Here is a 24621-nt window from a genome sequence, read left to right as displayed (position 1 = left end):
CCAACAAAATGTAAGGATAGCACGTGGGAAGTTGGGGATGGATCACGTGGTGGTAGGAGATTCGAGTTCTCAAGGCTGAAGCAATATTGCACGAAATACTTGGTGCAAGTTCTTTGCAATGTGCGGGCCAGTGAGCCCCTAAGTTCCCTTTCACAAAACGGGTGTGTTTCCCTCCCATATAATGTCACGACTTCCTTATAAGTTATAATCACATTTGGAGAATAAAAACTTGCCGTCCTTTTCATTTCCTTCCTTTCCCTTTCATCACAATCCATGCCAACATCAGACGTTACCCTTCCCCATATCATCTCTTATATATATATATATATAAAGCTGAAATCCTACAGCATGTTAAAGAAACGTTTAATCAATTGAACTAGTCCTTTAGACCATAACAAGTTTCAAAGCGCACTTTGTAAATTTCAGAATTGGGCCATAAAACTGGGTTTTAGCAACTGCAATTTTTTTTGAATTGTGTTTTTCTTACTAAATAATGTTCATATGGGTCTGGCTGTTTTTTTTTTTTTTTCTTTTCAAGTTTCATGAGAGTCGCAGGAGTATCCTACAAAAGACATTGTCCTTCTCAGAACTATATGCCAAAGGTATGACCAGAAAAGACAATTCCCCTCGTTTGAGATAAACATTACACGTAATGCGTGGTTACTACTTTGGGGCATTTGAGAGACATACGGATGGCTTTTTGCTAATACAAGAAATTAAAGATAATGAAGGCAAATGCAACATTATTGTACGGCATGTGATGCTGTCATAATAAATTAAAGAAAGATGCATAGTAGAGAATGAACATTTATCTAACACAATAAAAGCAATTGTTTCCTAATCTTACACAAATCGAATTATATTTTATTGGTGAGTACATGACGTGCTTGCTTCATGCCAATGAGAGAGAGAAAAGAGAATGAGCAAGAGAGTTTTGTAACAAAACACACCTGCATGCATGCACACAAGCGCTTCACACACACTTACACACACAAAGTTTGCCAAATTCGGAGCTCCACTTGGATTTCCATTTATGTAGATGTTTGGTGAAAGGAAGATATTTAGAACTTAAATTTGGATCTAAGTAAATCGTTAAGTTTCTTGTTCTTCTTCTTTTTATAACGTTGCATTTAATCCTGTGGGGGTTCCCATAAAAGTATCTTAGACGATAAAGGGAAACCATGGAAAAGCAAACCCAGCAGCTTCCACTGAGACGGTCGAGTTAGATGCCAATTCAAAGTTTCATCTGAACAAGAAAAGCGTTGAAAAGAGAAAGAAAAGCTAGTAAAAGGAAAAGTGGATGAATAAGCAATGCTATTCTCCATGACCGTCCAAATCTCGAAGTAGCAATGAATATGGCAATGGAGGATGCATGCACATTTTGTGACTGATGCACATTTTGTGACTCACCTATTCTTTTGCAGAAAAGGAAAATACTTCTTAATCAAAGACAACAAGGCTAGAGATAAAAGACTCATTTTCATTTGATAGCAATAGTAGCAGTTATGGGTCACAATTAAGAAGTATTTTCCTTTTCTGCAAAAGAACATGTGAGTCACAAAATGTGCATGCATCCTGCATTGCCATATTCAGTGCTACTTTGAGATTTGGACGGTGATGGATAATAGCATTGCTTCCGCATCAAACCTGCTCGAGGAGTCCTCCATAAATTTTATTTAGAAAAACTAGCTCTCTTGCTCATTCTATTGGCATGAAGCATGCACGTCATGTACTCACCAATAAAATATAATTCGATTTGAGTAGGATTAGGAAACAATTGCTTTTATTATGTTAGATAAATGTTCACTCTCTAATAAGCATCTTTCTTTAATTTATTATGACAAGATCACATGCCGAACAATAATGTTGCATTTGCCTTCATTATCTTCATTTTCTTGTTTTAGCAAAAAGCCGTTCGTATCTCTCTCAAATGCCCAAAGTAGTAACCACGCATCATGTGTAATGTTTATCTCAAACGAGGGGAATTTTCTTTTCTGGTCATACCTTTTGCCCATAGTTTTGAGAAGGAAAATCTCTTCCGCATTTTTTTAAATAAGGCCAAAACATTTTATAAGACTGCAAAAATGTCAAATAAGAATCTGAAGTACCCTTTCATTAGGGGGACATTACCACCTAAAGCCAATGGTAGGCAGCTCATTTAGTTCTCCGCTAATGAGAGGACACTAAAATACTAGTTAACATTTATTGGGTATCTACACTAATATACTAGTTGACATTTATTGGATATCTACGTGACAACCTGAATCCGAAAAACATGAGGGAGAAGAGAGAAACTGGAAAGGGAAAGAAAAAAAAATCAGCCAGACCCATACGAACATTATTTAGTAAGGAAAAGTAATGTTGAAAAAAATTGAAGTTGCTAAAACCCAGTTTTATGGCCAAATTCTGAAATTTACAAAGTACTTTTTGAAACTTTTTACGATCTAAAGGACTAGTTCATTGGTTTAATTGAACTGCTTTATAACCCATTGGGGTTTAACGTTTCAGAAACCGAACGGCAATCTCATGGCAAACTAGTAATTTACCTCACAGTGGAGACTCTAAGCCAACCACTGCCCCAACCTGACGGGGCAAGCCCTCAAAGAAGAGTGCCACAAATTACCTCTATTATCTTTTTACTACATGTGTTTTTCTCTGTCTTGTTTTTCTTAGTAATAGCGATCCTAAGATTAAACCACTTAAATCTCAAAGCCCAAATTGGCAGAGGTCAGAATTGATCAAAGTATTAGTTTCTCCATGCATTCGAAGGAGATTTTGTCAACTTTTAGCTTAATGAATCTGATATCCGTGTATTCGAATGAAAATTCTTAGTTCATTGAACTAAAGGTCACTGCTCTGCGTGTTCAAATAAAGAAGTACCTGAAATTAAACCCCGTACTCAGTTGTCTCTTACCTAAAAACTTCCTGACGTAATGTTCAAGTGGCTGTAATTAAATGAATCTCAGTTTGGGAGGATATATAATTAAAAAATTGAAGTAATCCGCCTACATCTATGATTAGAAGGTTTTTCTTAAAAAAAAAAAAGACAGTTTATGATGTTAAAACCATCGCAAATGGTGCATTCCATAGCTAAAACATGTGGCCAATCAACTTTTCTCGAGGAATACACCATTTGTTACCGTTTTTAACATTGCATATATATATATATATATAAGAACTGTAGGGTTTTTAATAATTTAGATTGTGCTTTTGAAGCTAAGTCTGAAACAACAGCAAAACACGCTATTTCAACTAATTTTTGATGATTAAATTGTGTTTTTGGAACTACGTTTGACACTACACCAAGATTTAGCAGGTAGTCTCTAGTGTCTGCATCATCTAAACATGCCATTAATTAGTTGTAACTTTTATGAGTCAAAAGTTATCCCTGTATGGTTTGCTTTTTATTTACGAATGACTTATATGCGTGTAAACCACCCTCACATTTGTTAATTACATTTAATGTTGACTGCTTTCTTCTAGGAAACGGTTCGTTGATCCAGTAGGATAAAAGAACAAAACTGAGCCCAAATGGTTGAACCTTCTTTTTTTTTTTTCCCATTAAAGGGTTTTGATAAGTGGCCCGCTTTACTTGCTGCATGAATGATGAGTAACCAGCCACTAATGTGCAAGATAGAATACCGGGAGGACCGCAACCCGAGACACTAAAAGCAGGTCTTATAACTTCTAAAGTTGGGTGGAAATTTTGACTTTTTTTTTTTTGAACGGGGGAAACCCCACTCACCGAAAAGTGACGAGTGTCCACATACTCTTCTTCTGTTTAAAGTGGTTGTCAGAATGTGTTCTTACGCACTTTCCACCCGGAAGAGAGTTTCTTACTTTGAGTAGAGTCACAAACAAGTTATTGATGCATGTTATGGGAGTTGAAGATGTGAGGGATAGAGACAGATGAAAGAAATGGACAAGTGGGTTGATGTCAAGTTTGACGGATGTATTGAAATTGGTTTTTGTGTTGAATCCCTGCCCAAGAAATTCAAATGATCATCCAAATCTAAATCCATTCCATTCGAATGGAACTAATTAGGTTTTAAACTTTTTTGAAACTAGACAACAAGTTATCAAAGGAAAACGAACTAAAAACTCAGAGAGACGTATCTATTGTTTTTCTAGTTCATAATATGTCCTTTTATACAGATCCAATACACTGAATTGTGATCCTATCATGAGACATTAACTCCGGTGTGTTTGATAGATGTGAGGCTTATGAAATCTCCCTAAGGCTAATGCTGGGTTTCACCTGTTAACCGATCATCTCAAGGCAGTTACGTACATTCAAAGGCTGGAGAAGATCATGCTGAATTAATTCAGCACAATCTTAATAAAAAGGAAATCATACCTGCTGCTAACAACTGCTCAACGGCAGGAAAAGATATTGATCATGATCTTAACAATCAAGAAACAGGGTATCTTAGGGAAGGAAATTTAAGCAACGAAAATGGTAACACATCCTCATTAAAGATGAGAGCAATCGTTACAGAGAATCAAAGTTTAAGGAAAGATTGTTTAAAATTCAAACAAATGAAATATCATCATAAGGGAACCTCACATCATCTAAGTCTTGGTGTGAGAGATAGTGGAGGTAGGATTTTATCGGAACCACTTTAAAACTTCCTATCATGCATATTTTCTTTCATCACCACCATCGAGAAAAGAAGATTTTAGATTTCCAATCTGTGGGAAGTACTCCAAATCCTCGTGTCTGATATGTAAAATTATATCTCGTTGGATCTCAGGTCAAAGATTAACAAGTGTTTTCATTTTTTCATTTTTTTGCTCTTTTCTTCCTCTCCATCGCCGCAGCATACCGGTCTCCTCCATTCCCCTCCACCCATTGTCGGGTGGAGGGATGGAGGAGCCCTATGGCTGCTTGACGGCATGGGGCTTCGGTGACTGGAGGGTGAGCCCCTTCCTTCCACCCATCATCTGGTGGACGGAATGGAATGGGGAGGCTGCCTGATGCAGTCTGTGTTAGAAGGGGAGAGGGAGCACGAGAGAGTGAGAGAGAGAGGGGAAGAAAGGGGTTTGGGTGGCACACAGTGTGGGCCCGGCTTTACCCACTAAAGGGTTGGGCTCGGGTTGGCCAACACTTAAAACATGAAGCTGAGCTTGCCCAATTAAATTAAAAAATATATACTTAATATAAAATAATATATCAATATAATTAATCTTAATAAAATATTATAATTATATATAAAAGTTAATAAAGTATATATTAAAAAAATCTTATTAAGCCGAACGAGGCTTAATTGGGCCCACCCGAGCTGGCCCGATAACTTATCAAGATGGCTTGGTGCCCTTTTTCAGGCCGAGCCCGAGCTCGAGTTGGGTGAGGTACCCATCAGGTGCCCAACCCTGCGCCTTACTAACAGGAGAGGAGATCTGCCCAAGATTGATGTTTCATACTGTCTACTTAATCTGGAGTCATTATGTATGCACATAAACATACAAACAAAATTATATTAAACTCTCACTTGAACCATAACATTGGTAATTTAAGAGGACCGAATATATATATATATATATATATATATGAACGAGAACTCTAGTTATCACACCCAACCATGTAATGAAGACTGTCCATGTAAAGTATAAAGATGATTGAGAGAAAAATAAAGAAAAAAATATGTAAATTAATATAAGATGATGAAAATGTTCATCATCTTTTTCTTTTTATTTTTCTCTTAACTGTCCATCATGTTGGATCATATAGTTCAGATTAGATGACAACATGACTCTAAAAAGCTAGAGTCACTATTTAATATATATATATATATATATATATATATATATGAACAAAAAGTATGAACAACTAGAGGACCACATATCTTGTGAAAAAGGCACAGCAAGGCCTCGTGTTAACAACTAAAAACGGAAAGAAGAATAGATGATCTGAACCTAAAATCATCATAATGAAAAAACCCAGGATATATATATATATATATATATACACACACACACACACATTCCTCATATGTGTGTATATGTAGTTAATTATATACATTTGAAGCCACTATGACACATTTATTGACACTATATGGTTTACTTAACTTAAAATATCAAAGGGTCAGCTTTTTGCCAAACAGGCAAACAACAAACAAACAAAAGATATGCAACCTACGCTTAGGCACTCTTAATAAGGCAATGCAAAAGTGATGTGAGCTATAACAACTACTTATATAAAATGGGTGGAGGAGACGGTAAAAGAGTTTGGTAAAGTCACACTTGTAAAGCCAATAGTGCTTCCCATGGTTTTGTATTTCAAATTTAGCTTTCTAAACCCACACTAGAATCAGTGGTCATCCAGCTGATCTCAACATCAATGGTGCCGATACATCCCAGGTGTTGTCTAGCCCTTTTTATATTCATCACAATGATAATCTTGGAAATGCTTTGGTGTCTTGAAATTTTAATGGAGAAAATTATGGGATGTGGAGTAGAGCCATGCTCTTGGCTCTCTCGACAAAAAGTAAGATCAGTTTTATAGATGCCAAATAAGGGTGACCCTAACCATTGTACATGGATTAGATGCAACAATCTTGTACTGTCTTGAATCTTCAATTCAGTCACTAAGGATATTTTAACAAGCATCATATACTCAATTAATGCTAGAGAAGTCTGGCAAGATTTGAAAGAACGCTTCTCACAAAGTCTTGTTCCTCGGATTTATCAAATCCAGAGTGCCATATGCTGCCTACAGCAAGGTACTATGTCCATTGCATCAAGCTATACCAAGCTAAAAGCTCTTTGAGATGAGTTTAGTTCCTGCTCTCTGGTTCCAGTTTGTTCCTGTGGTGCTATGAAGGCATAATCTGAAATCCATTTTTACAAAAGATGCCTGTGGTCAAGTTGGTGGAGGACATGATACTAAAAGCATAACACTAGCCTTGACCCTTGAACAATATAGTGGGCTTCTATCCTTGGTGAATGACCAGCCAGACAACATCAATTTTACCGGTAATATAGCCACCACAGGTAATAATTGTTCAACTAATTTATACTCTCTTACTAGGATTATAGATTCGGGTGCCATTCAACATATATGCTTTGATGCACAAGCATTTCATAAATTAAAAAACGTGCAATGTACCTGGAACATTACAAATGGAATAACTCTCTTAGCACATCAGATGGGTAAAATATTTGTCTTCATTTGAAATAGATGACATGTTACGTATACCATCGTTCAAGGTCAATTTGCTATGTGTTGGTGAACTTACTAAAAGTTTAAAGTGTTCTATAACCTTTTTTTCTGATCATTGTGTTATCGAGTGCCCGACGACATCGAAGATGATGATTGGTCGAGGCGAGGTGAAAAGCGGTTTGTATGTTCTTCGACAAGGCCCAACGTGTGCTCTGTTCGTGGCATAGAGATAAGGAGGGATTCTGCAACTTCCATAGAAAGAAGATCATGATCTGTTATCTTTGGGAAGAGATAGGATACAGATCCTGATGTATCAATCATCTCCAAGATTTTTGCAATCAATCTTGCTGAAGGATTCTCGTAAATCTCTCATGAAACTGTTTCTATCTTAATCCCATGTATCCAAAAACTATATAAGGAACTGAATGCCTGCTGTAAAGAATCATCAAAGAATGAAGTAGAAGAGTGCCTCCTTTTCTCTTGTGGATGTAGGCTAAATGCCGAACCACGTAAATGTCTCTGTTATGCTCTGTTTTATCGCTTCTCTGGTTTCCCCCTTTCTTTAACATGGTATCAGAGCAGGTTTATATGAGCTCTTGAAGTTGATTCCTGCAAGAGTGGTGGACGATTGAGCTGCTGCCGGAGGACAGAAGAAGGCACCGACGGAGCAACCTGTGGTGCCGTTTTTCCTTGGTGATTCCTGTCGTCAAGCAGGAGTCTATCTAGTTTGTTTGATTTCCCGTACAATCTCAGATTCCTTGGAGACCTCTGAAGGAATCTTTGAATTTTTTGGGAAGCTGTCTGATACAACCGACGAAGAATCTCCACCTCCACCTCCTCAAATTTTTGGGGTTTTTTTTTTTTGGACTTTATCACTAGTCAGTTGCTTCCCTTGCTTCTGGCGGTGATCCGTCTCTATCATTCTCTATTGTTCACTGACGACGCCGTTTCTGTTTCTCGGCAAAGAGCAGAACAAGAAGGAGGACATACCTGATCCTGGTGGAAGATGCTTGCTGGTGTCGACTCAGACCTCAAACCAGTCGTCACCGCGGCTTCACTTTCTGATATAAAATTGTTTTTTTTTACAATTTTATTTACCATGGCTGATACTCTCAGCAATCAAACCAGCTGCAGCAGCCCCAACAATCTGAAAGGAGGAAACGATCAAAGCCATGGGACGCTCAAGATCACCTCTATTCTCCTCAACGACACAAATTATCTCAGTTGGGCTAAAGCTGCTCGCCTCTTCCTAAGCGGACGATGTAAAGTGGGATATATCACTGGAAGAATCTCACCTCCACCAAAGAACGATTCCAACTATGAAGTTTGGGAATCTGAAAATGACATGGTAATGGCGTGGCTTATGAATTCCATGGAACCTCACATCTCCAGCCTATTTTTGTATAAGGAAACCGCAAAGGAAATATGGGATACATTGAGGGAGATGTATAGCGAGCAAAATAATCTTGCTCGAGTGTATCAACTTCACCTTGATATCGCCAACCTCACCAAAGACAGCAAGCAAACCAGTTTGTATTTAAACAAACTTCGCAGCTTATATGATGAACTTGCCCAATACAGGCCGGCTACTGCAGATGCAGACATCTATCAAAAACGTTTTGAGGAAGACAAAATTTTTAAAGTGCTTGCTGGTCTAGGACCTGATTATGAGAGTCTTCGCAGCCAGATTCTGATGACCACGCCCTTACCAAATTTTAATCAAGTATGCCAAGCGATTCAAAGAGAGGATACTAGAAGAAAGGTCATGAACCCCACATCAAAAACAGAGTTATATGAAGAGAATCATGAAAAATGGCGTGTCTTGCTCGGTTTAAATCAAGTACTCGGAAGACTGATTCACAAAACCAGAACGATGAAAGCAACTTCCAACGAAACCGCAGTAGACTCAAGTGCACGTATTGTAAGAAAACTGGGCATCGTCGAGAAAAATGTTGGGAGCTCGTCGGCAAACCGGTAAGGGAGAAAATGTCACCTTCCCAAGTAGATCTTGTCACAAAAGATGATTTAGAGAAATTTTTTCAAAAATTCTCTAAGACAAATCTCGTTTCTTCTCAGCCTGTTGGTAATTCCACTGAAGGTAACAATCTTGCTTTTCTTACTCATTCAAGCAATCCTATTTGGGTCATTGATACTGGTGCAACCGATCATATGACTAATGATTCATCCAGGTTGACTGCTATAGATAATATGAACAAAAAACATGTTTTCTCAGCCGACGGATCACATATCAATGTTAATGGAACTGGAAAATTTTCCTTCTTTGAAAATAAATCATCTGCAGTTCTTTATGTGCCTAATCTCTCTACTAGTTTGATGTCAGTAAGCAAACTGACCAAGACTTATAACTGTATGGCCATTTTCTCTCCCAAGAATGTGATATTCCAGGATCTGGTAACGAAGAAGGAGATTGGTAGAGGACGGGAGCAAAATGGGCTATACATAATGGAAACTCCAGGTGCAAGTTTCTTCGTACATACACGTAGCGAAAAGAGGAAGCAAGAATATCAAATGTGGCATGCACGACTTGGGCATATTTCGGATAAGAACTTGAAGATGCGGGTTCCTAATATTGACGCAGATGGACACTCTTGTGATGCTTGCGAATTTTCAAAGTCGACTAGGTTGCCTTTTCAACCGTCCACTGAACGATCCACAGATTTCTTTGAACTGGTGCACTCTGACGTGTGGGGACCAGCCCCAGTAGAATCATATACGGGATACAGGTACTATGTGTCTTTCATTGAAGATAAATCTTGTATGTCATGGATTTTTTTCCTTACAAATAAAAGTGAAGTTGTTAAGATTTTTCAAGATTACTACAATTTGGTATACACTCAGTATGGAGCAAAAATTAAGAAACTCCGGTCTGATAATGGGGGGAATATGTGAACCAACAATTTGAAGACTTTATGAACAAAAAGGGAATACAACCACAACTTACGTGCTCTGGCACTTCCCAACAAAATGGAGTTTCAGAAAGGAAAAATAGACAACTTCTTACCATTGCTCGTGCTCTTATGATCCATATGAACGTCCCTCAGAGTTTTTGGGCTGAAGCAGTAGGTACAGCATGTTATATTGCTAATAGAGTGCCAAGTTCTAGTATTGAAAATCAAGTTCCTCTTGAAGTTTTGATTCAAAAAACGATTTCTATTAGGCACTTAAGAATTTTTGGGTGCAAATGTTTTGTGCACATACAAGAGAGATTCCGGAACAAACTTGAAAAACGTGCTTTGAAATGTGTCTTTCTTGGATACTCAAGCAAAAAAAAGGGTTATAAATGTTTTGATCCAAGATCAAGAAAGTTCTTTGTGACTCGGGATGTAAAATTTTTTGAGAATGAACCATTCTATGAGGCACCGAGTCAGGGGGAGACTCAATGTTCCATGGACGATCCTACTGCTGGTACTACTACTGCTTCTCTTGGTCCTCAATGTTCCATGGACGGTCCTACTGCTGGTACTACTACTGCTTCTCTATCTCTTCCTCTTGTTGATGTGTTCCAAAATACCACTATCCAAACCAAAACCAAAACAAAAAACCAGTACCCTAGCGAACCTTCCTCTTTAAGTGCACAGCCCTTTATAGAAAACCAAGATGGTAACCATCAAAACCAAGATAGTAACCCTCTAGACCAAACCATTGAACCAAGTCAAATGATTGAACCAATCCTTAGAAGATCAACCGTCCTCCTAGGCCACCATCAAAACTCAAAGATTTCTATACCTACTTATCAACCCAACACAATCACTCTATAGATGATTACATTACCTTTGATACCTTATCTAAACCCTACAAGTCATATGTACTCAATACCTATTCCCAGTGTGAACCAAAAAACTATGAGGAAGCAAGAAAAAGTTCAAACTGGGAGATAGCTATGCAAGAAGAACTTTCAGCTTTGAAGAAAAACCAAACTTGGTTTTTAGTTCCGCTACCCAAAGGGAAGAAAGTCGTCGGATGTAAGTGGGTATATAAGATAAAATACCACAGTGATGGAACCATCGAACGATACAAAGCTCGTCTTGTTGCTAAAGGCTTCACTCAAACAGAGGGAATAGATTATAATGAAACCTTTGCTCCAGTCGCCAAGATGAATACAGTAAGGATTCTTCTGTCAGTAGCATCAATTAAGCGGTGGAAAATAGCCCAACTTGACATCAAGAATGCCTTCCTTCATGGAGAACTCAATGAAGAAGTGTACATGGAAATTCCTCAAGGCATAAAACATGAGAAAGGGTATGTGTGCAAACTAAAAAAGGCTCTTTATGGTCTTAAACAATCCCCCCGAGCGTGGTTTTCTCGCCTAAGTGAAGCATTGATTAAACTTGGTTTTAAGCGAAGCAATGCTGACTATACAATGTTCGTGGCTATCCGGTCTTCAAAGATAACTATTTTACTTGTATATGTAGATGACATCACATTGACAGGTGATGACAATGAGTTCATGGCGCAAGTCAAAGTTTACCTCAATCAGCAATTTGAGATCAAAGATCTTGGGATCCTACGATATTTCTTGGGTATGGAAGTGGCACATTCCGAACGTGGAGTTTTCATATGCCAAAGAAAATATACCCTTGACCTTTTAAAGGAAACCGGGTGCTTGGGCACCAAGGTTGCAGACACTCCTCTTGAAATGAACTATAAATTGAAGAAAGAAGAAGGAGAAGAAATTGAAAACATTCAAAGTTTTCAAAAATTAGTTGGGAAGCTCATATATTTGACTGTCATTCGACCAGATATCACTTATGCTGTCAGTCTCATAAGTCAATTTATGCACAATCCGACGTCGAAACACGTCGAAGCTGCTCACAGAATCTTGAGGTACTTAAAAGGAACGCCAGGACAAGGGGTCTTGTTGAAACGAGATCAGAAAATAGATATAATTGGATACTGTGATGCCGACTGGGCAGGTGATCCAAATAACCGAAAGTCTACGTCAGGGTTCTGTACTTTTGTTGGAGGAAATCTAGTAACTTGAAAAAGCAAAAAACAATCAGTTGTGGCTCGATCGAGTGCAGAGGCAGAATACAGGGCTATGGCGTCATGCACATGTGAGTTGATATGGATAAAAGCATTACTGAAAGATATGAAAATTGAAATAAAGGATTCTATGAAGTTGATGTGCGACAACATGGCAGCAATCTACATTGGAGCAAATCCTGTCTTTCACGAACGAACTAAACATATCGAAGTTGATTGCCACTTCATTAGAGAAAAAATACAAGATGGAACCATTCAAACACCTCACGTCAGAAGTGAATTTCAACTTGCCGACATCTTTACAAAGTCTCTTGGAAGAGATCGTCATACATACATTGTGTGCAAGTTGGGGCAGATCGACGTCTGCTCACCAACTTGAGGGGGAGACTGTTCGTGGCATAGAGATAAGGAGGGATTCTGCAACTTCCATAGAAAGAAGATCATGATCCGTTATCTTTGGGAAGAGATAGGATACAGATCCTGATGTATCAATCATCTCCAAGATTTTTGCAATCAATCTTGCTGAAGGATTCTCGTAAATCTCTCATGAAACTGTTTCTATCTTAATCCCATGTATCCAAAAACTATATAAGGAACTGAATGCCTGCTGTAAAGAATCATCAAAGAATGAAGTAGAAGAGTGCCTCCTTTTCTCTCGTGGATGTAGGCTAAATGCCGAACCACGTAAATGTCTCTGTTATGCTCTGTTTTATCGCTTCTCTGGTTTCCCCCTTTCTTTAACATGCTCACACCTATTTTGCAAGTTTAGCATAAGCGAATAGGTCATCTCTCATTTTCTGTTTGAAATTAGTGAAAAAAAAAGTCTTGATTTGAATAATAATTATGTGTGTGATGTGTGCCTCGTGCAAAACATTGGTTTTACATAACTCTACTTTTTCCTGTAACCGGAAAATATAAAGGGCAGCCTTTTGCCAAACAACCAACCAACTAAAGATATGCAACGTAGGCTGAAGACATTTTTCACGAGACAGTTATTAAAAAATGAGGCTTCATGTAAACCTTTTTTTTTTTTATCTACAGGATCCTTTTTAGTCGACCAAGGAGATTAACGACATCTTAAGATTCCAACTATGACATTTTTAAAGCCATAGAGATTGGTGTAGTGACATTGCTGGTGCAACCTCATTTATAGTTAAAATCTTCTCTTATTAGGATTTTTTTAGAATTTCACCAAGTCGATTCATGGCATTTTGAATTTCCAATTATAGAGATTGGTGATCGCATAAGTTTCCAGAAGAACCACACAGTATCCAAAAACTAATGCTAATCAAATTTGCATTGAAAGCCAATTCTACAACCCCTCGAAGGAAAATATTAAAGCAAAATAAGGCTTAAAAGGAAAAGTTGATCACTAAATATCTCAAAATAAACAAGAAGCCAGAACGATGGAATCATGGAGAGACTTTTGTATTCCTTCCCTTCTAATCCAGCACCAAGCAGCCCTGAGGAAATAAAATCTCTCATTTTCATGAGTTCAATGATTTTCCTTGTGTAGGGAGGAGGAATCTCGACTGAGAGGTGGTGAGCTATATATTGGCTCATGGAAGTCTCAGGCAAGCCACCAACAAAATGTAAGGAGGAGCATGTGGGAATCGAACCACTTGAAGCTAGTAGTTTGATTCTGCGGCTCTTGGGACGTCCCTAGCCTCCTCTGGTTCACCGGCAATCATTGCTGTTTCTAGTCGCCAGAATGCGACATATTCACCTCCCCTCTCTTCACAAGAAAACGAACAAATCAACCAAAAACACCCAAAATTTATATCTTCCCTAATGCCGACCGACGCCCCCTACATAGATATAGAGAGAGAGAAGAAAGAGAGTGAAGTAGAGAGAGAAAGAAAGAGAGAAGAGAGAAAGAGGAAGGAAGAAGGGGAGTTCGTGACCGGAAAGATGGCACATAATGAATGTGGGAGAAAAAGAACAGAGAGCACCGAGAAGAAAGGGAAAAGAAAAGAAAGATCAGCTTGTAGTCACCAGGCATATAAAGAGAAACCTAGGCTCGACACTGATCAACCTTAAACACGATCTAATATATTTGGAATTCCAAAAACCCTAAAAAATAAAAAAAATAAACACCATAAAAAGAATATGGGGTGAGCCCCCTCACCATCCCTATGCTCTTTTCAATATTCATTTTTGTAATACTTATTTTGAAATTTTTTCCACCTCAGTCTTAAAAGGAAACAAAAAATTATTGACGAACGTTTCCCCTGCCCTCCCACTAACGGATCAGGACCCGTTTGTCATTTTCAGCAAAGAAAAATGTACTAATGCAGGCAACGGCAACGATGCCCTCTCCTTCTCCTGGTGGGACACATCCTTTCTTGGCCAAAAATGACAAACGGGTCCTGATCAGCTAGTGGGAGGGCGGGGGACACGTTCGCCAATAATTTTTTGTTTCCTTTTAAGACTGAGGTGGAAAAAAATTCAAAATAAGTATTATAAAAATAATTATTGAATATTGAAAAGAGCATAGGGATGGTGAGAGGGCTCCTCCGATATTTTTTTTTATGGTGTTTATTTTTTTTATTTTTTAAGGTTTTTGAAATTATAAATATATTGGATGGTGTTTAAGGTGTATCACTGCCCAGGCTAGGTTTCTCTTTATATGCCTGCTTACTACAAGCTGATCTTTTTTTTCCTTTCTCTTTCTTCTCGGGGCTCTTTGTTTTTTTTCTCCAACATTCATTCTTTTTCATCTTTCCGATCACGAATTCCCCTTCTTCCTTCCTCTTCCTCTCTTCTCTCGCATTATCTCTCTCTCCTTCCCTCTCTTTCTTTTTTTCTCTCTGTATATCTATCTAGGGGGCGTCGGTGGAGATCGTCGCCCCTTGCTCTATCAGGTTCATCGGCATTAGGAAAGATATAAATTTTGGGTGTTTTGGGTTGATTTGTTCGTTTACTTGTGAAAAGAGGGGAGGTGAATATGTCGCATTCTGGCGATTAGAAACAGCAATGGCCGCCAGTGAACCAGAGGAGGCAGGGGACGTCTCAAGAGCTGCAGAATCAAACTACTAGCTTCAAGTAGTTCGTTTCCCACATGCTCCTGCTTACATTTTGTTGGATTGTTTGCCACTGCTGCCACCACCTTTTGCAAGTTCCTTCCCTCTTCCTTTTAACTCCCCTTTCTCCTCCTCTTCTTCTTAATCATATATGATCTCTCAGTCCCTGTGATCAAAGGTCATGAATTTGAGAAAGGAGTGTCATGCCATCGTTCATTGCTTTCGCATCTCCATGTCTCTCCAGTACATCTGGTTCGAGAGATTTAAGTTGGTGCATGGGAAGGGATGAACGTGGGGGTTTTCGTTGCTATAAAATGCATACCTTGTGAGAGTTTGATATGCTTGCGTGGTATACTACAAAATTTTGGACCATTTTGAGGTCTTTTCATAACAAGAAAACTTGTTTCTAGAGATGGCACAAATTTGACTAAATAAACTTCATTCTCTATTCTACATTACATGAAACTATGTTTTTCTTTAATTTTAAACAATTGCAAAAAATACAGCCAACAAGCAAGTTTGTCTTCGAGCTCATGTTTAGTCAGCTCGAGCTCGACTGTTTATCATCAGTAATGCTTCCTTTTTCGCTGCGTCGTTGGGCTTGCAGCATGCATGGGTGAAAGTGATACCGACGACGTGGGGAGGAAGAAATGTGGCGTGTTGGGAAAAATGAACCATGAGCATGGTGAGGAGAGAGAAAAAGGAGAGGGAAAGTAAAAAGGTGATTGATTGATTGAAAAGTATGATAATGAAAGTGGGGTATAATAATGAGATTTAAAAAAACGTTGCTGTGTGGGTGAAAAGAGGAAAAGAAAGGAGGGAAAATTTAAAAACTTAAAACAAAAAAAATAAAATTAAGGTGTGTGGGTGAAATGTGATTAACGTCGCCGAGTCGAGTATATATTTAACGAACTCGACACATTAACATACTCGAGTTTATATTTAAGCTCGAGTTTGACTCGTATAAAAAACAAGTCGAGCTCAAGTCAAGTTTACTCGAGCGAGTTTGAGTTGAGCCCGAGTTGGCTCGACTCGTTGTGCAGCCCTAAGTTTGTCTATCAAATCATGAACCCTTTGAAATTTCTTCCTGTTTGTTTTAAAATTGGAATGATTTCCTTTTGGATAGAACAAATCAGATAGGTATAGGTTAGCACTGGCTTCTGACCCGAGTCTGATATCCATGTAATCCAGTGGGGGTTCCCATAAAAGTATCTTAGACGATAAAGAGCAACCATGGAAAAGAAAACCGAGTGGCTTGCACTGTGACCGTGTAGTTAGATGGCAATTCAAAGTTTCATCTGAACAAGAAAAGTGTTGAAAAGAGAAAGAAAAGCTAGTAAAAAGAAAAGTGGATGAATAAGCAATGCTATTCTCCATCACCATCCTAATCTCGAAGTAGCACTGAACATGGCAATGCATGATGCATGCACATTTTGTGACTCACCTATTCTTTTGCAGAAGAGGAAAATAGATCTTAATCAAAGACAACAAGGCTAGTGATAAAAGACTCTTTTTCATTTGATAGCAATAGTAGCAGTTATGGGTCACAATTCTGTGCTGATTGGACACGTCAGCACCTCCCGATGGCTTTGTGTCGTTCGCTCCAATAAATGTCGACTTTCCCTCCTCTCCATCCCATGTTCCTTTGTCGCTCCGCCTCGTCCTTCTTTCTTTCTTCTTCTTCTTCTTCTTCTTCTTATTTGGATTGTTGATCCCAATAAGCATGCTCTGAAAGTTTCCCCGTTCAGATGAAGGCAAGGAGGAACCGTTGATCCCAACAAGCATGCTCTGAAAGTTTCCCCGTTCAGATGATGCCAAGGAGGAACGGGGAACCTTTCATAACATGATTATTGGGATCAACAATCCAAATAAAAAGAAGAAGAAGAAGAAAAAAAAGAAGGATGAGGCAGAGGCGGACCGACGAAGGAACGCGGGATGGAGAGGAGGGAAAGTCGACATTTAGGGCCCGTTTGATGCACAGGAAGAATTTAACCCGGTAAATTTACCATGCTAAAACTTTCTGCAAAAATTTACAAGATGAAATTTTTCCCTCTTCCAATCTGAGGCCCTGTTTGATGATCAGGAAGAATTTAACGTGGTAAATTTAACCATGTTTGATGCACATGATAAAAAAAAATGGAGAGAGCACTTCAAACAACAACTCCTAGCTAAGCATAGAGAGAGCACTTCAAACAACAATTCCAAGCTAAGCATCCAGTAATAGAGAGAGCACTTCAAACAACAATTCCAAAAATTGAGCTCAATTCCACTGCACGTCCTTGACATGCATAAACAAAAGCAGCAACTATGATAAGCAAAGAAACCAGAGACATGCATAAACAAAAGCAGCAACTATGATGAGCAAAGAAATCAAAGACTGCTTATTTTCATTTGCAGCAATCATTGACACAGAATTCGTCCTCAAAAAGGAAAACAAACCTTTCAATCACTTGCTGAGGTTTATTTACTGTATAAAATGTGTCAATTGTTTCAATTTCTAACTCTTACAATTGAATTGTTGAAATTTGACTATCAGGCGTCACTTACAGACTTGCAGCAAGGCAGCCAAGGCTGGAGGGAAGGTGATGGGGAATTTCTGTAAAAACCGTTTCTTACAGAGAGAAAAGAGAGAGAGAAGATGGATTCATATACATTAACAAGATTCTTAGGCTCTCTGGAGAGAGTGAGACAACAGGGAACCCTAGATGTTCATCCACCCACTGAACCGAAAAAAGAAGCGTTTTCATTCTTCTCTTTCTTCTCTGCTACTCTCTCCTCCCCCTACAACAACATCTTCCAAAATAATACAAAGCCGATCTCCCAGGCTGCGTGCTGCACACATCCTCGACAGAAGTTGGGGATTTCCCCAAATTCAAACGTAAAATCGATCAAAGGCAATTCATAACATCAATTAACAATAAAGGATGATAGAACATGTCACCGGATTGCGAAATCAACCCAATTTGCAGAAAAAAATTGGGGAAACAGTCGCCTGGCGGCGATAATCTTCAAGCGCTGTTCCGTCGTCTTCACACTAGACGTCTTCTGCAGTAAAGCGCCGGATGAACGGCGAGGCTCACCATCCGTCCAGCTTGTCCGATCAATGATCCAGGCATCTAGCCCTCTCTGTGGCTGGGAAGGGCTGCACCGTCGTCTGCAAATCCGGTAGTGAGTTCCGGCGCTCACTCCTTTGGATCCTCAGGCGATATCTCTCTCGGAGGTAGAGTTTTGGCGCCATGAACCTCGCGGCAGGGGCTCTGACGTAGGAGAACCAGGAGCATCTTGGGAGCCGTCGAGCGGGTGAAAATTCACCCCGTTTGATGGGTCTTTAATCGGGTGGGTGAAATTCCACCCGCCCGTACAGATTTACCCCTCCCCACAACATTTCACCCGCCCATCAAACGGGCCCTTATAGGAGCGAACGACGCAAAGCCATCGGGAGGTGTTGACGTGTCCAATCAGCACTGAATTGTGACCCATAACTGCTACTATTGCTTTCAAATGAAAAAGAGTCTTTATCTCTAGCTTGTTGTCTTTGATTAAAAAGTACTTTCCTTTTCTACAAAAGAATAGATGAGTCACAAAATGTGCATGCATCCTGCATTGCCATATTCATTGCCACTTCTAGGGCTGCACATGAGGCAAGTCGAGCTCGAGCTTGCGCAGCTCGAGCATGAACTCGACTCGAACTTGAGTCAAGCTCCCTGACAGAAGCTCGAGCTCGACTCGATTATACAGAGTTGAGCTCAAACTCGACTCCCTGAACTCGATTAACTCGTTTATGTCTTGTTTTTTTAAACTTGTTTATATCAACTTGTTTAACTCATTTACGACACCAAAGCAAATTCTATGGTACAACTAAAAAGGCATAATGCAAGAAAACAAAATCCACCATGAAAAACAACTATGTGCCCAAGCACCAATTGAAACTCAACCCGGAAGATGTTTCTCAAACAAAATGAAATTTAAGGAACATATTGATTACTGGTTTGTGCATTTTCTTGATCAATGCCATCGGCTTCCTCTTCAAACCTCTCTAGAACCTACACATTCGTCAAAAAGATGCAAAACCATATTAAAGAGAGAGAGAGAGAGAGGAGGATGGAAAACAAAGTGTGAGAGATACACACCGTCATCGAGCCCGAGCATGGAAGAGTTTGATGAGCTCCTCAGTGGGCATGTCAAGGAGCGCATCGAGATCAACTGCCCTAAAACTGAACTTCTTGAACATCCTCCTCTTCATCTCTCTGCCGGCGATCTCCGTCTCGACATCCACCTGCGAAAAAAGCCCTAAACGTGTATGGCGGATCTTCAAAAGAATGCTAGGGTTTCGGGAAAAGACGAGAATAGAGACTAACCAGTATAGTGGCCGGACTCTGCCGGATGGATGGTGGTGGTCATGGCGTGTGCGGCGGTGAGTCGGTGTGGGTGGTAGAGAGGAGAGAGAGCGGCGGTGAGTCGTGCGGCCGTGGGGGGTAGAAATGAGAGAGAGACAGAGGGAGGGAGAAGTAGAAAAGAAAATGTTAAAAATGAAAACGTAATAAACAAAAAAAAATTAACCTAAATCGGTGAATCGGTGGCTTGGTGAACCGGTTCATGCACCATGCGCATCTCTATCTGCCACCGTTCAGCACCTGGTTGGCCATTAACAGCTTCGTCCGCCATTCTCATGTTTCTTCGCCTGTTCTACTGTGAAACCCCTTCTCCTCCAATCCGGACCACCTCATGAAAGTCGTCATCACTTCCTTACGCCATTTAATTTCCTTTCTTCTGCGTGTTAAATCTGCTAATTATTGTTGTTTTCTGCAAAGACAAAATGCTGCAGACATAAGTACGAAAGGGCAAGAACCTTGAAACCTTGAGGCGTTTTTCTTTTTCTTGAATATTTAACTAGTTTTTTTTTTTTCTAATGAATGGATCATGTTGATATCACATTGGCACGGGTCCGTTTCAAGAGTTCTTCGTCAACTGGCGAGGATTGAAGCTCTTCTCCTCAAATGGCAACCCAGAAAACAAGAGACCAAAGGATTAGTCCTTCTTCTCCATAATAATTGCCTTGATTTTCATTGGAGCCGTGGCCTTGCATCCTTTTAATAGATGTGATATCAGCTGTCGATTTGATAATATATATATATATATATATATATATATATATATATATATATATATATATAATGAGTCGCTGATGACTCTATTTATTCAAATCTCTTAATTATCTCGTCAGGTTCATCATTTATTTGATGATTGAAAGAAAAACATGAATTGGTGACAAAAATAAACATGAATTGTCAGACATTAATACCAGCGTGTTTAGTAGATCTAACGCCGAAATCCCCCTCTGTATTGAGTTCATGAATTAAACAAATGATGGGTCTCACCACTATCTAAAAATGAGGATTTTAGATTTTCGATATGTGGGAAGTGCTTCAAATCCTCACGTCTGATATCCTAATCTCATCTCATTGGATCTAAGGTCAAAGGTAAACAAATGTCACACGCATTATTTGTTTTCTTATAAGGTTGTTCATTGTTAGGTCAGGTCAAGATGATAGGCAACTTTTAGATCATCTCTCTCCCTCTCCCTCTCCCTCTCCCCCCCTCTCTCTCTCTCTCTCTCTCTCTCGATATATATATATATATATATATATATATATATATATATATATATATATATATATATATATATATATATATATATATATATATATATACCCTTCATCTATGAGATATTTATATATACTATTGGGTTTACAAAATTGAGTTTTTAGTTTCCAGGTAAACAAAAGACTATAAAAGGGCCAAACAACCAACAAACTGAAACACACTGAAGATATGAAACTTAGGCTTAGACATTTTTTGCAAGGCAGTTATTAACAAAAACTCTTAATATGGCAATGAAGAAATGACGTGAGCTATAACAACTACTAATATTAAATGGGTGGAGGAGACGATAAAATGGTTGGGTAACTGTTAAAATTAGTTGTCATACTTGACGTTGTATTAGGTCGCATATACTTCAAGCATCCAATTATTGCAACGTTCAAATTCCAGCCATATTTCTCATTCCTAGTTAAGTGTTATCTTCTTAAAAAATATTTATTTTTAGTAAAAACGATTTCTTTCTTGTCAGTTGTAAGTAGACATTGTAAAACAATGAGCTGCCTCTTTGAATATATATCACAATGCATAAGGAATTAAGTAAGTTTTATTTGTTATTTCTGGTTTGCCTCTCTTTGCTTTTATGCATTTTTCATGAAGAAGAAATTCCACATGGTATCAGAGCTATGAATTCAATGGGAGAACATGGACCTAAGGAGATCAACAATGAATGTCAGGTGATGATGCTGATCTCGACATCCAGGGTGCCAATACATCCCAGGTGTTGTTTGACCCTTTTTATATTCATCACTTTGATAATCCTGTAAATGCTTTGGTGTCTCAAAATTTTATTGGAAAAAAATTGTGGGATGTGGAGTAGAGCCATGTTGATGGCTCTCTCAGCAAAAAATAAAATCGGTTTTATAGATGGTTCCGTTATAGAACCAAATGAGGTGACCCCTACCACCATATGTGGATTAGATGCAACAATCTTATACTGTCTTGAATCTTAAATTCAGTCACTAAGGATATTTTAGCAAAAATCAGATATTATATGTTCTTCTACAGAAGAACATATAGTATTTGAAAGAACGCTTGAATCTTGAGTACTATATGGGAAAATCTTGAATCTTGTACTAAGGAGATCAACTAATGCTAGAGAAGTTTGGCAAGATTCGAAAGAACGCTTCTCACAAAGTATTGTTCTTCGGATATATCAAATCCATACTGCCATATGCTGAATACAGCAAGATACTATGTCCATTGCATCATGTTAATCCAAGCTAAAAGCTCTTTGAGATGCGTTTAGTTCATTCTCTCTCGTTCCAGTTTGCTCATGTGGTGCTATGAAGGCATACTCTGGTCAAATCCAAAGAGAATCTTTTATGCAATTTTTATGGTGTTTATTTTTTTTATTTTTTAAGGTTTTTGGAATGATAAATATATTGGATGGTGTTTAAGGTGTATCACTGCCCAGGCTAGGTTTCTCTTTATATGCCTACTTACTACAAGCTGATCTTTTTCTTCCTTTCTCTTTCTTTTCAGGGCTCTTTGTTTTTTTTCTCCCACATTCATTCTTTTTCATCTTTCCGATCACGAATTCCCCTTCTTCCTTCCTCTTCCTCTCTTCTCTCGCATTATCTCTCTCTCCTTCCCTCTCTTTCTTTTTTTCTCTCTGTATATCTATCTAGGGGGCGTCGGTGGAGATCGTCGCCCCTTGCTCTATCAGGTTCATCGGCATTAGGAAAGATATAAATTTTGGGTGTTTTGGGTTGATTTGTTCGTTTACTTGTGAAAAGAGGGGAGGTGAATATGTCGCATTCTGGCGATTAGAAACAGCAATGGCCGCCAGTGAACCAGAGGAGGCAGGGGATGTCTCAAGAGCTGCAGAATCAAACTACTAGCTTCAAGTAGTTCGTTTCCCACATGCTCCTGCTTACATTTTGTTGGATTGTTTGCCATTGCTGCCACCACCTTTTGCAAGCTCCTTCCCTCGTCCTTTTAACTCCCCTTTCTCCTCCTCTTCTTCTTAATCATATATGATCTCTCAGTCCCTGTGATCAAAGGTCATGAATTTGAGAAAGGAGTGTCATGCCATCAGATAATCGTTCATTGCTTTCTGCATATCCATGTCTCTCCAGTACATCTGGTTCGAGAGATTTAAGTTGGTGCATGGGAAGGGATGAACGTGGGGGTTTTCGTTGCTATAAAATGCATACCTTGTGAGAGTTTGATATTCTTGCGTGGTATACTACTAAATTTTGGACCGTTTCGAGGTCTTTTCATAACAAGAAAACTTGTTTCTAGAGATGGCACAAATTTGACTAAATAAACTTCATTCTCTATTCTACATTACATGAAACTATGTTTTTCTTTAATTTTAAACAATTGCAAAAAATACAGCCAACAAGAAAGTTTGTCTTCGAGCTCATGTTTAGTCAGCTCGAGCTCGACTGTTTATCATCAGTAATGCTTCCTTTTTCGCTGCATCGTTGGGCTTGCAGCATGCATGGGTGAAAGTGATACCGACGACGTGGGGGGAAGAAATGTGGCGTGTTGGGAAAAATGAACCATGACCATGGTGAGGAGAGAAAAAAAGGAGAGGGAAAGTAAAAAGGTGATTGATTGATTGAGAAGTATGATAATGAAAGTGGGGTATAATAATGAGATTTAAAAAAACGTTGCTGCGTGGGTGAAAAGAGGAAAAGAAAGGAGGGAAAATTAAAAAACTTAAAACAAAAAAAATAAAATTAAGCTGTGTGGGTGAAATGTGATTAACGTCGCCGAGTCGAGTATATATTTAACGAACTCGACACATTAACATACTCGAGTTTATATTTAAGCTCGAGTTTGACTCGTATAAAAAACAAGTCGAGCTCAAGTCAAGTTTACTCGAGCGAGTTTGAGTTGAGCCCGAGTTGGCTCGACTCGTTGTGCAGCCCTAAATTTGTCTATCAAATCATGAACCCTTTGAAATTTCTTCCTGTTTGTTTTAAAATTGGAATGATTTCCTTTTGGATAGAACAAATCAGATAGGTATAGGTTAGCACTGGCTTCGGACCCGAGTCTGATATCCATGTAATCCAGTGGGGGTTCCCATAAAAGTATCTTAGACGATAAAGAGCAACCATGGAAAAGAAAACCGAGTGGCTTGCACTGTGACTGTGTAGTTAGATGGCAATTCAAAGTTTCATCTGAACAAGAAAAGCGTTGAAAAGAGAAAGAAAAGCTAGTAAAAGGAAAAGTGGATGAATAAGCAATGCTATTCTCCATCACCATCCTAATCTCGAAGTAGCACTGAATATGGCAATGCATGATGCATGCACATTTTGTGACTCACCTATTCTTTTGCAGAAGAGGAAAATAGATCTTAATCAAAGACAACAAGGCTAGTGATAAAAGACTCTTTTTCATTTGATAGCAATAGTAGCAGTTATGGGTCACAATTCTGTGCTGATTGGACATGTCAGCACCTACCGATGGCTTTATGTCGTTCGCTCCAATAAATGTCGACTTTCCCTCCTCTCCATCCCATGTTCCTTTGTCGCTCTGCCTCGTCCTTCTTTCTTTCTTCTTCTTCTTCTTCTTCTTCTTCTTCTTCTTCTTCTTATTTGGATCGTTGATCCCAATAAGCATGCTCTGAAAGTTTCCCCGTTCAGATGAAGGCAAGGAGGAACCGTTGATCCCAATAAGCATGCTCTGAATGTTTCCCCGTTCAGATGATGGCAAGGAGGAACGGGGAACCTTTCATAACATGATTATTGGGATCAACAATCCAAATAAAAAGAAGAAGAAGAAAAAAAAAAGAAGGATGAGGCAGAGGCGGACCGACGA

General features: G+C 38.9%; 1 pseudogene; it reads right to left on the bottom strand.

Moving 5' to 3' along the window:
- Window positions 1-19138: 19138 nt before the first annotated feature.
- Window positions 19139-19854, bottom strand: LOC116263626 (40S ribosomal protein S15-like; annotated as a pseudogene).
- Window positions 19855-24621: the final 4767 nt, after the last annotated feature.

This window comes from Nymphaea colorata, chromosome 11 (assembly GCF_008831285.2).
Source record: "Nymphaea colorata isolate Beijing-Zhang1983 chromosome 11, ASM883128v2, whole genome shotgun sequence".
NCBI lineage: Eukaryota > Viridiplantae > Streptophyta > Magnoliopsida > Nymphaeales > Nymphaeaceae > Nymphaea > Nymphaea colorata.
Note: the sequence above shows the minus strand (reverse complement) of the source record. Positions and strands in the feature narration are given on the sequence as shown.